The sequence below is a fragment of the Ziziphus jujuba genome, chromosome 3 (assembly GCF_031755915.1).
Source record: "Ziziphus jujuba cultivar Dongzao chromosome 3, ASM3175591v1".
Classification (NCBI taxonomy): Eukaryota; Viridiplantae; Streptophyta; class Magnoliopsida; order Rosales; family Rhamnaceae; genus Ziziphus; species Ziziphus jujuba.
In genome coordinates, this window is record NC_083381.1 from 30,233,251 (window position 1) to 30,246,981 (window position 13,731).

The following is a 13,731-nucleotide window of genomic DNA, read 5'->3' on the forward strand; positions in this document are numbered from 1 at the left end:
GAAAGAGTCAATCGAGTATACACGTCGGCTGGTGGAGGTTCTGGCCTTGGTCTCTGTGAAAGGTCCCACTGCTTATATAGGGCTTTATAAACTCAACAAACTTTGACAATTTTGATATTTATATTTATATTATTAATTATGAACACAAAATGAAGCATCATATATAAAATATTCAGTAAAAAATGCAAAGCAATTTAAAAAATGAATGCAACCAAAAAGTACAATTTTTTTTATGTCAAATATATATAAATTTAACAAATTGATCCTCTACCGTCAAATTAAACGGAGGGAGTTAACAGTTTAGGTGATAGATGATGAATTTGAAAACTTTAAGGGGATGGATAATATTTTGTCAAATTTGAGGACCTATGAAATTTTTCCCTTTGTATAAATAAATCCAACAAAATGTCAATTTTTACAACGCCTTCAGAGCATAAATCCCAACACCTGCAATAAAGTGCACCAAATCAGTAGAAGCTTATCATGTAGGACCTGACCCAAATCAGCATCTCTAAGCTTAGTGCAAAAAATCCTTACATTTGTTGTATGTGTTCAAAAGTAAAAGAGAATCTCTGAAGCTTCTACAACTGAGCTACTGAACGTTGTCATCAGGTAGAGCTAGAAAAGGTTTGAAGGTCATCAGTAGTCCAAGAGCCTCAATAACATTGAGGATGAAGAAAACCATATGATCACCTACAATCCAACCAACAAAATATGCTCATTCAAGATTCTGATTTTAGTAAGACTGTCTTCTTCTTTTTATTTATTTATTTATTTATTTTTATGAAAAGAGTAACACTGTCTAATTTACAAGGGACTAAGTACGAGGGTATCAATGTAAATGTACATACCAAGTAAATCATATAAGATGAGATGAAACATTACTTGATCTAAGTTGGTAACATCTAACACAACTTCACAAGCTTTTTGGTGTTTCTTGGGACTTGTTAGTAATTTATACCTTCTAAATAACTGGAAGATTATCAAATACTAGACAATTTCTCTAAGAAAGAGAACAATCATTTTCCTTTGTTTCCCCGAGAAAGGTAAACCACTTCTTTGTCCAAATTAGAGTATGCATTATTAGGGCATTTATCCAAAATTAGTAGCTAAACTCTTAAAAATGGTCCCATCTTTCCAAACAAAGCTGAAGCTGGGTTCTCTTTTCAGAAACAGACACATTCGTTTGTGTTGGTTTCTACTTGTTCTGGTTTGCTTTCACTTGAATTTCTATGGGTTTTTTTAACAGTCTTTGCCACAACCACAACCACGGCCTGCCAGTAAGAGTTCTTCTAGAATAAGTAACTATTTGGATTTAATATTTTGATTTGCGCCTGTTTGTTATCAAAGATTAGCCTTCTAATTATCATGTAGCGTTATTTTTATTATTATTATCTTTTTAGTGTTAACTTTTTAAAAAAGCTGTTTTTGGAAACAGAAACAACAGTTTTGAGTTACTTGGCCAAACAAGGACTAATGTTTTATTTGTTTGGAATTGTGGTAAGTTTGTTTGGTACAGGAAAGAAAATGCTGCTTGAAGGGTGTTTCTTTCGTCTGGTTTAGTTCATATTATAGATTATTTAAATTGAGTACTAGCATACTATCATCACAAAATTATAAAATGCTAATATGATAAACATGTTAACAGGTTCATATGTGGAGAATGGCATTTCAGTTGAGTACCAAGAAGAAAAGATTCATTTTGACGCTTTTGTGCCCAAGAAAATCTGCAAATACCAAAATGATAAACAAATCTTAGCCTTAAGAATATCATCAAACTAGAGTTATAAAGGATACTGCATGATTGAGAATCTGAGATACAAATGAATGCGCTCTAGTTGCTGTTTGGCGCACTCGTTGCTGTTTGGTTTAAAGTTAGGAAAGAAGACAAGAGAGAAGAACAAGAAACTGTAGAACGAGTATAGGTTGAGTTATGTTTCTCTCCTACACAAATAATGCAGTCGTATAATTGAATTTTCGATAATTCTATTGAAGTGGGAATGGATTACTTGCAAGACACGACAACGGGATTTATCAATCTACAACCAAACTTTAGATGCGGCAACAACAGCAACAGTAGCTAAAACAATGGTTCACTAAATAGCTTACGAGTCAAAAGAAAAAGGGGAAAAAAAAAAAAATTCATTCAAGTAATGACGTACGTAAACTGAACCTCCAGCAGCTGGACCAACTGCTTTGAATAAAGACATGGAAGTCATCGATATGCCATTTGCAGCTCCTCTTTTCTCTTGGGTCTTCAATTGATTTTAGACGAGCATTTGAAGACAGTTACTAACTTCAAAATGTTATAAAGAACAGAAAAATCTGATTATGCAGCAAAGGTTACAGAAAAATTACCACAGCCCTGTTTTCTAGGAAAAGCAACCCTGTAGTGATAGTTGCCTGTTAATGTAGAATCAATTAAATATAAGTTTATTAGAGTACAAAATGCATTTGTGGCTCACCTCATACAAGCTTGATACTTAAGGAATACATCGATACATGCATCTAAAGTATGTGTGCTGATGCACTTAATAGTGGAAGCATGCGTTAATTTATTTGATCTGATTCCTTGACAATCTGTTTAAACTGTAACAGAGCTAAAAGTCTACGATAACCATTCCCATTACAGATGAAGAAAGAAGAACTTCACAGTTTGGGAATGCACTTACAGAGAGCAAGTTCTTCAGGAGAGATGCACAGTTAATCAATAGTGCGAGGGTGAGGCCAGATAGCATAGCTATGAAAGGGTAACTTGACAGCAATGGGATGGTCAAGACCTTTGCATGAAACCAAGTAATCATCAATTTAAATGCAAAAGCATATAACAATATACAATTTACCAACAAAAAAATATATATATGCATATATAACAATATGCAACGAAAAATGTGTCAGATGGAGGAATCCACATACGGCTCCAATTCGAGATACAATTACTGGTCCAAAAGTCCTCTCCACCATGGGATATAAAAGTAGCTGAAAGACGAGCAGACTAAATCCTCGTAATTTATGAAAAAAATATACAAAGTAAGAAAGGTAACTTGAGTAATATTATCATAATTATGCTTAAAAACTTATGTTTTAATAGGGTAATTTTGATAACTAATCAGAAGACAACAAAAAAGGTGTTTACCTGACAAACCCAAATGCATAGCAAAAAATAGGAAAAGAACAAAACGAAAAGGACTCGCATGATGGATCTATTAGGAATGGCAATCAGGTCGGGTTTACCGCCAGCCAACCAGATAACAAACAACCCCTATGATATCCGAAGTTTTATTGTTAACAAGGTTTTGCCCCAACCAAACCATTGGGTTCCTCGGCCCGACCCGACCCAATAGATTTTGTTGAGAAAAATTAAAAATTTATTACATTTTGCCCAAAAACCCGAACCTGACCCAGCCCAACCCCGAAATGGATACAAAATCGAAAACCCAACCCAACCCGAAAACCTGTTTATAGTTTCCCATACCCACCCCAATCGGTTTGGGTCTTCCAAAAACCCGACCCTAACCCGATTGCCATTCACTATAACAATTTACCTGAAATTGCAAGAACTTCACCAACCTCTGCACTTGAGTAGCTCAATCCTCCATGCCTCCTAGGACTAATAGCCCATAATGAAAAAAATCTGAAAAGCATGAGGTTCAGAAGAAGGCAAAAACAAAGAAGCATATAACATATTAAAACTTATGGAAGTTAAAATAAAGAAAATTGTATTACCTCAGTATAGGCCATGTCATGAAGGTGGAGAACACAATATGTAATAATAGATGATATTAAGGGCCAATTTTTAAGAAGCCTTTGTTGGGAATCTCGACTTTTTTCCTCATATCTTTGCAAACTTCCTCTCATATCAACTGCATAAGTGCTGGCCACCGGTGCATTACATGAATCCTCACTCTCTTCATCACTTCTAGTATGAAAGTGAAGTGTTTCCTGAAACCATCTCAAAGCCATGAGCCTCCAAGTTTTATGATTGGAAGCTTTAATATTACAACATGAAGGTGTCAGGATAGCATATAAAATCCTTAATCCAACAATGGGGCAACATATGTAGGGCTATCAAAGAAAGGCAAGAAAAAGGTGAGAATGAAGATGATAAAAAGCAGGACAACGCTTGTTTATATTAGTTAATTAAGAAAACAACTACATTGTTTTGTCACTCTTTTCGCTGTTATAGTGTTTTTTAGGATTTTATACAAAATAGACAATTGATTGAAGGTTTGAATGGTCTTTATTGTGTTGGAAGTCACCTTCTGAACTGTTCCAGTTTTCATGTTGTTGCTCTGTCCTCTCAAGTTTTGCACTCCCAGTAATATTGTCATATTATGTTATCTAATTGGTGTTTTTCAGACAACCAAGTAATGTTGTAATTTGGAATGCATATCATACAACTTAGGGTAACATAATCAAATAATATATGCAGACAAAATTATTAAAGGAATTAAAAGTTGATAAAATAATATACCGGGACCCAAAAGCAAACAGCAGTTGCAGCCAATGCCAAGATTGATACCAAAAGACAAGGTAACAAGTAAGGAAACCTGCCATTTCACTTGATCATAAGCATAAATGGGATGAAAAATGCTTAAAGAAGCCAAAAAACAATAATTATGGATTTAAAATTAAAATAAAAAAAAAAAAAAACCAAAAAACAACAACAACAACAACAACAACATGGTTACCTCCCGAAAAGAGATTCTTTTGAAAATGAGGTTGGAAACTTCTCTGCAGGCTATGATATCAGCTTATCCATAAAGCAACAGTCATGTGTTACTTCTGTACTAGCTATTAAAAAAAAATAATAATAAGTACAAAAGTAAAAGAGAAAAGTACCTGTGCAAGAAAACCTCCAAGAGATGGACCAATGACTAATCCAATTCCCCATGAAGTGTTAACCTACAACAATTACATCTCATTAAATATCATCCTGCTGGAAGAATTTATAAAGCACAATGAAAAGAGTTTCTTACCATTGACATTCCCATAGATTGATATTCTTTACGACAAACTTCTGAAGCATACACCTGAAAAAGTACAACTGATCAATCTATTTACTTGCAAGCCGCATTTCATTGACAAAACTTGCATCGAAACAAAAACATTGCCAAAAAAAAAAAAAAAATCAAAATTGATGATTGTTCACACATTTGAAATTTGAAAAGTCACAGAAAAAAAAGAGGCAATAGGTCATAGGAGGCTCATTCATGGAATTATTTACTGTATAGAATCGAGCAAAGGTGAGGCAACACCTCATAAGAGACTCAACACACACACACACACATATATATATATATATACATATATATGACTCTAGGATTAAAACATAAAATTACATTAATGCACGTAAACATATACACTTAATTTGAATAAACACTTAACAATGTGGAATGAAAGAAAGATATCCCACAAACACACAAACATATACATAATAACTTCGGGTTTAATATAAAAAACTACACTGATACCTTCAAGCTTATATCCTAAATGATTATATAAATATAAACTTAACAATATAGAAGGAAATTTTATCAACACCAGTCCCATCAAGATGCAAATTGTTTTAAAAGCTGTTATAGTTTGAATGAGAAAAAGAGCTTTCATTAACGAAATATTCGGATTCCAAAAAATAAATATCAGCTTCAACTACAGCAAGAATCTGATTTAAGCAACATTGATCTAGTGGTCTACTATAACATAGTAAGGGCAATAATATAAATATGATTTTCAACTGATTCATAAAGCAATAACAACCATGACCACAATATTTTTGCAGTATATGGATATGCACAAATTAATAAAGATCATCAAAACTAGAAGTAATTCCATTACATGCAAATCTGGTCATAATATGCTTCAACTTTAGAAAAGTCCAGCTAGGCCTAAACTCAAAGATCTATTCAGGCTAAATTCATGTCGTGTTATCTCTCCTTCTCAAGCTATTCTTTCCCAACTCTTTACTAGGTAAAATAGGGAAGTATGTAATAAAGTAATTACATATATTTTATTACATCTCATCTTGTCGGCTTCTGAAAATGACACAATTTCTAGGGTAAAACCCAGAAGGAAATGCGCGTTAATTCAGTGTTTTAACACTTTCAAGATTGCAGATAAATCCCATGCTATGGAGACCCATAACAATACCTATTTAACTTGTTTTACTAGCTAAGGATGTCATGGAAACTTGTGGTGTTAATGTATCATGGAATTGAGTTATTCATACCTTGCAATTTTAAAACAAAAACCAAAGCATAATCACAAACACAAACTTTAAATTTTAACTTTGCATCAGATATATAATATAAGGTGTACCCGAATTGGTCAAAGTATGCCACACAAACTTCCACGGAGAAACTTCGTAGAGACTGCCATCCAAAAGCTTCTACTGATCCAAAAAGTGTGTTGAAAATAGCCCTGAAACTTATAGTCATTATCGTCAAAAAAAAGGAGATGGATATTTGGATGCACATGATCAATGAGCAACTTGTCCTTTAACTAGTGAAAACTTGATCAATGGGTGACATTGAAACATGGGAAAATCAGCTTTACTAACACTGCCAAATATCATGACAGGTCTTCGACCATATCGATCAGCTATTATCCCCCAGATTACAGAAGTTAAAGCTCGCCCAACATACATGCAGAGCCTTCAAGAAAGATATTGCAAGGAGTAAAACCATTAATGGAACTTTAAATTAAAAAGTCAAACATCATAGGTTATGTTTGAACCACAATCTCACCCACAAAACCAGCATAGAAACCAATATCCTCCTCCCTTTTTGCTATTTGGAAATCCTCTATCTGCAGAAATTTATAATGCACCAACTCCACATCAATAACATCCATAAAGATTTTAATAACAAATGAAATTGATCAAAGCCATCTATCATAGCATTTAAACTATAATCAATTGGAATTCAAAAGGACCCACTTAAATTTAGCACTTGGTTGAGAAATTATAAACACTAACCTTGGATTTTCTAAATGTATTTAGAAAAGAAAATTGGAAATAAACGCTATTCTTTGGTCAATATCATGGGTGATGTAGCACAGTAACACTACTTGCAAGTTTCCAAGTTAATTTTATCAGATTTTATTTTTTAGTGCATGTAAGAAAAGTGAAGGCAACACAACTTTTATCGGTCAGATCCTAAGCTAGGACACTTTTAGCTGCTTCTTCAACTACCACAAGCCTTTAAACAAGTTTCTACATCCCAAAATACTCTCCACATAAATACACATTAAAGTCTGTTAAATTATAGGAGTTGGGCATACACAAGTTAAACCATTAACGTGATTCCTAGTAATCCACTTTTTAAATTAGAGGCGCTTCCTACGAAATTATTCCCAAATGAACCCTTACAATTTTTACGCCTAATACAATGCCCACTTCATAGTCAATTTGTGTGAATGCGCTATGATTGTTAACCTTCTTCTTGAACCTTCAATATGTCAGCATTTTTTTTATTATTTTTTTTTTTTTTGTGGTTAAATTGAAAATTACACTATTCTGAAACTTCATGTTATTCAGAATAGTAATTAAATAATAAACGAACAGAAACTATTTTTGCGATTGGCTTTGGATAATATCAGCCATAGAATATATAGAAGTTTAACCGAGTAGTATACTTACCATGAAATATAGGAAAGGAAAAAGCACTGAAATTGGCAAAGCTGCATACATATGAACCACAAAGGAGGCACACCAAGTCTGAAATATTTGGAGTTAAAATAAATGACAGATATTAGGGAAAACCATAGAAGAATTTTAAAATGAAGAGGGCCATATAAAAATTAATGATTTCTTTTGAAAAGCTCAGAAACACATAACCATTAAGCTTAACATACCTTGCATTTTTTAAGTTTTTAAAAAACCATAACAGACTATGACAGTAACAGAAGATTTTTACTTGGTAAGCTGAATCCATCAGTTAAACTGAGAGCATGTCCAACTTTTATTACTGTTGAGATAGTGTCTACTATTTAGCATTTTCCATTGAAAAAATGTCTATTCATAAACACTATTGGAAATAATTTCATTGATTTTTTTAACAATTCTATTTTGTTTGTTTGTCGGGGTGTAAGAATATAAGCTTTATAGCTATTTGACAATTTGGAATTTTCCATGATAAACCCCTTTTTCCAGTTTTCTGACGAATATGATACATCAATATCAATACCCACAAAGCACAACTTATGGATGTGCCAATAAAAAAATAAAATAAAATAAAAAAGACAAAGGAAGAGAGATAAGAACAAATTGGTGTGGATGGAGCACAATAACAAAAACATAGAACAAGTGCTTCAAAGGTAGACCAGGATTAGATTCCTTGAGCTTATCAGTGTTACAACCTGGGCAACTTTCATCATGGTAAAACCTCTCCTCCTGCTTCAGGAGAGCTTCTCTGTTCTCAGACATCCTCTTCCTATTCCCGTAATTTCCACCACCCATTAATTTATTTAAAAACAAATAAAATGATCACCGACACGAAAAAAAAAAAAAACGAATGAAGTGACATAATCAATGTAGCCTTAGAAGGTGTTACACCTTGTGATCCCGGTTGCACAGACGAGGCATTAATTGTTTTCTACTGTTGAAAATACACAGTGGGTTAAGTTTGGTTGGTCCAAAAAAAAAAAAGAAAAAAATCGCAAAAATAAATAAATTACCACATAAGCCGGTACGAATTCCAAGTTTTTGATATGATTGATTTAGGAAACTTAATTTTTATTTTTTTTATATAATGAAATTATTTATCATCAATCGTACGTATATTATACATGAACTTTCTTGACCCCGATATTTTGTCCAAGTGAAAAAGGATATGATCTTAAAAGGTTAAGTTTAAGTGCCGTAGCCGTCTTGCTCGCACAGGCAAATTTAGGCAAATTTAAATGGGTTCAAATCATGAAATTTGCCTTTAGAAACCATGAAAAAAAGTTGGGACTATTATTTATCCAAAAATAAATAAATAAATAAAAGAGACTGGGAGCTGTAACAAAAATAAGACCAAAAACAGTCTTTTTTTTTTTTTTTTTTTTGGTTCCCTTTTTTTGGTGAATTACCCATAACAGGGTTTGACCACTCTGACTCAGTGGACCCGTCTCACTGAAACAGATAATGTCACTTGACATATTAGATTCAAATATTGAGAATAAAAACTAAATATATAAATTAATTTTTACCTATTAATAGCATATGGAAAAATAATTATGAATAAATATAGATTGATTAAATATTTTTTTATCAAAATTTTAATATTTATTATTTGATAATTTTTAAATATTTTATTTATATATATATAAAACAATATCAATTTAATATTATTAAAAAATTACTATATAATTAATTATCAAAATTTAATATTTGTAGTATTGCTCAATAATTATTAATAATTATAATAAATAATAAAAATTTAAATAATAGGAAAATATACACATAAAAGTAGCAAAAAACTCCATGGCAAAGTTAGTTGGTTGGTTTGCATCAAATCAGGTTAGATCAATTATCAAGCATTCATGTCTAGAGTTTAGAAGTAATAAATTTGAAATAATAGAAAAAAATTATTATATATGATAAAAAAATATATCGCTATTTTTTTTAAATAAAAAATAAAAAAATTCTACAATTGAGATATGCAGACAGCCTTTCAAAAAAAAATTAAATAAATAAGATAAAATAAAATAAAATTATGGAGATAGATTTTTAATGAAATTAATTTTGTGGGTCACCGTCGTCATCGTCGTTGTTGTTGTTGTTGTTGTTGTTGTTGTTGTTGCTACTGCTGCTACTGCTGCAATAAGGTCACCATTATTTGAATTTGCTATCATGGTCTAAAAGATTTGAAATTTTAAATAGAAATGGATAAAATTTTTATAATATTCATTAAAATTTCTAAAATATGACCAAAATATTCATATAAATTTTAGTAAAAAAATTCACATCAAATCCTTAACAATTTGGTTAAAAAATGTATAATTTTCATGGAAATTTCCATTAAAATTTCAAAAATATCCATAAATTTTTTTTAAAAAAATTCATAAATATTATTGATATTTAATAAAAAATTTAACTTCATTGATAATTTTTTACCCTTTAATTATTTTTTAAATATTTAGTGATATAAGCAAAGTAGAATAAATTGAATTGAATAATATTAACAAGTTTTACTTATTGAATATCGATAAAATAAAAATACCAAGATTGTGGATTATATTTTTGAATCTTGAAAATCTTATTGTCGGGAATATCTATTTTACAAATGTGGATAAATAGATGATGAAGCATATACATGGAGATATCACAATAATAAGAGGATTCGATTTCTATGAATTTTGGATCAACGTTAGTTGGAAATCATTTTCATAACCCTTGTTTAATGGATATTTGTAAAATATCATCAAATAGTAACTCATGGATACCATCTCAAACTCAACCATCAGAAAGTGATAATTACGCATATAGTCAACTAATAATGCAGGATCCATATGGTTAGCATATTAATAATTATATAAAAAAATTATCAAGGAAATACATTTTCATAGCTACTTCTCACATTTCACATTTTAAAATCAAAATGAGAAAAAAACTGATGATTTTCAACCACCCAGAAGTTCTATGTGGTATTAAGATGATATTTATGAATTATAATGTAATTGTAATAATCGTTTTGTATATTTTAGTTAATAAATAATTTTATCATATATGTATTTTTGATAATATTTTTATTAATAATAATTTATCTATGGTCATTAGTACTTATTATAAATAAATTCACCAAAAAGAATATAATACTCATTCAATATTTTAGCAAGTTTTATAATCAATTTAATAACTGATGGATTAAATAAATTAATTCTAAAGTTCTAATAAAAATTTTTAATTTTTTAAAATAAATTTCTATCATATTTTATAATTTTTTATCGATATTCGATATTTTTTTATATTTTTATATTTTAAACTGTTGATATTTCTATCGATATCGATATTTTGAACCTTGTTTACTATCACATCCCAACAAACTCAAATTATATTAAAAACCAAAAGAAAAATAAATAAATAATCTTAAAAAATTGCTGTTTGCATTCTACAGAATACTTTATAAGCTTCATTTTAATTTTAATTATTTTAATAATATATATTACATTTATATATATATATATATATTTTTGGCAGTGGTTCAGATAAAATAGTAGAATGAGTTATTAGTTTTCTCTGTTAGTTTTTTTTTTTTTTTTTTTTTTTTTTTTGATGTATAGTTATCACTGAATTATTATTTAATTAAATTCAAACCCGAATTAAAATCGGTGGAAATCATTGACATCATACATTTTTCTTCAAAATTTATCAAGTCATATGCGATAAAATTCTGTTAAAAAAAAGACCCCTTTCCTCTTCTTCTTATTTATTTATTTTTTTTTTAATTTTGATGCAGACATTTTATTTCAAAAATAATGTTCTCTATTTTTCTTTTATTTTTAAGTTCTTCACTCTTCCCACAAAAAATAAATAAAATCAAGGCCTCCATAAGCAGTTTGATACATTTGTTATATTTAACAAATCTAAAGAATTCGATTCGCATCAAAAGGCTTATACAGTGTCCTCTAAAATTATGCCAACGGCTCATTGATTTTTTTGGAGTATATATTTTTAAAGTATTTAATGATAATCACTTAAATCATATATACATATATGTCTATCAAATGATGCCAATATCATCATGCCTGCCTAATAAATTTGCCATACTATTCCTATCATAAAAGTCAACCATTTCTTATTTAAAACTATCTATCATTGTCATAATTTTTTTTCTCCCTTTTTTTAAAAAAAATAAATTTTGGATACTAAAAAAGATTTTTTCGAAAAATAGCCATCCCGTAAATGGTTTTTTGAAGAATAGCAAATTTTTTTTCTTAAAAAAAAAATAGCCACCTTTTAGAACATCTGGACTAAAATATCATTTATTACTTTTTTTTTTTTAATCTTTTCTCCCTACCAAAACACTTATTTTCTCTACTTTCTCTTTCTCTTTTTTTTTTTGAAACACAGCAAGGCCTTCGAACATACTAGGGCTTTACCTTTCCCGTTCGAAACACATCATTCAAACACAGCTAAGGCTTTCCTTTCCCTTTTGAAATAGACCATTTGACTCTACTCACAATTCCTTTCCTCCTATCCATTATTGAGGTTGAAGAAGCAACCTCTACTTTCACAAATCCAAACTATGAAGCTGAGGACCCAAAAATCTGCCTCCTTTTCCATTGATGATGCTGCACAGTCCAACTTCTTCAAAAGTTAGTTTCGCTCCCTTTTTCTTTTAGCCTTTCCCTTTCGAAACACACCATTTGACTCTACTCACAGTTCTTTTCTTCCTATTTGTTATTGAGGTTGAAGAAGCAACCTCTGCTTTCACAAGTCCAAACTAGGAAGCTCAAGACCCAGAAATCTTCCTCCTTTCCCGTTGTTTATGTTGTACAGTCCAACTTCCTCAAAGGTTAGTTTCGCTCTCTTATTATTATTATTTTTTTTTTACCTTCACTTTAACATCTCCACCTATTCCCTGTAAAAACTTTCAATTTGATTCCGCTTCTCAGCTGGGTTTTTGTTTTCCTTATTATTCTCTCTTCATTTTTATACATTATGTACCAAAAAAGTGTTTTTTTTTTTTGTTGATTTTTTTTTTTTTTTTTTTTTTGGGTTTTACAAGTTTGATAAGGAAAAAAGTTTTCTACATATAATAGATAAATAGACGTTGATGTCTATGTCTGATAAGGAGATCTCCAACATCGGCATTAGTGGTGGTGGTGGTGAAGGTGGTGGTGAAGGTGGTGGTGGGTGTGGAGGTGATGAAGACGACGATGAGAGTGGTTGTGTTTGTGTTTGATATGGTTCTGAGGGCATTTTGTTTTGGATAACATGCCTAAATATTTGATGTTGACTATTTCATTTTATTATGTAAGTTGGTGCCAATTACTCTCTCTAGTCTAGCCCACATGGTGATCATTTGAGAAAGGGAATTCATCAGTGCTACACATATATATCTAGGAAGTAGTGTGAAATTGAAATGGTTAGGCTGTTCTATAAGCATTTGACATGTTCTTCTCCAAATACCTGAATAAGTTTTTAGATGTGCAACTTATCATTTATAGTTGAAGCATATAGGTGAAAACATCATTCTTTTACTCTCTACAAGCCCTTAGCAGATACCATAACTTGATTTTAAAAGCTTGATATGCATAATATTATTCTTGGTCCATGGATTTCTTTATTTCTAGTTCCAAGAAACCTTTTCTTGATTTTTGTGGGAGACAAAGCAAACATCTGTAGCTATTAATGAGATATTTTCTTGAGAATGAGAAGATAAATCACCATAAGAGTATCTTATAGAAAATTATTTCTGCTTGCTTAAGCATGTAAACTTTCTGGTTTAACAATGCAAGGAAGATCTAGTTGTTTACTAATTTTTTGAATAGCCTCTTGCTGTGTACCTGCAATTATAATATGCATGTCTTTTATAAACTTAAGAGGCTGTGCAAACAGGATGTCGTTTAGAAATTAACCTCTTTATGTTTCTGTGGCTTAAATTCAGATGCAGTTTAAAAATACATGTATAGAAAAAAGAGGTTACATAAGTTGCAAATATGGTTTTTGCTCTTAGAAAACTGTTTGCATATGGGATTGTTGATCCTGTAATTCTAATTGGTTTTTCTGAATTAGTAACCTGT

The 13,731-nt window shown here is 30.7% G+C and overlaps 1 pseudogene; it reads right to left on the minus strand.

The window, feature by feature from the left end:
• Nucleotides 1-1,755: 1,755 nt before the first annotated feature.
• LOC132799166 (protein ZINC INDUCED FACILITATOR 1-like) overlaps nucleotides 1,756-13,731 on the minus strand; it is a 65,177-nt pseudogene continuing 53,201 nt past the window's right edge.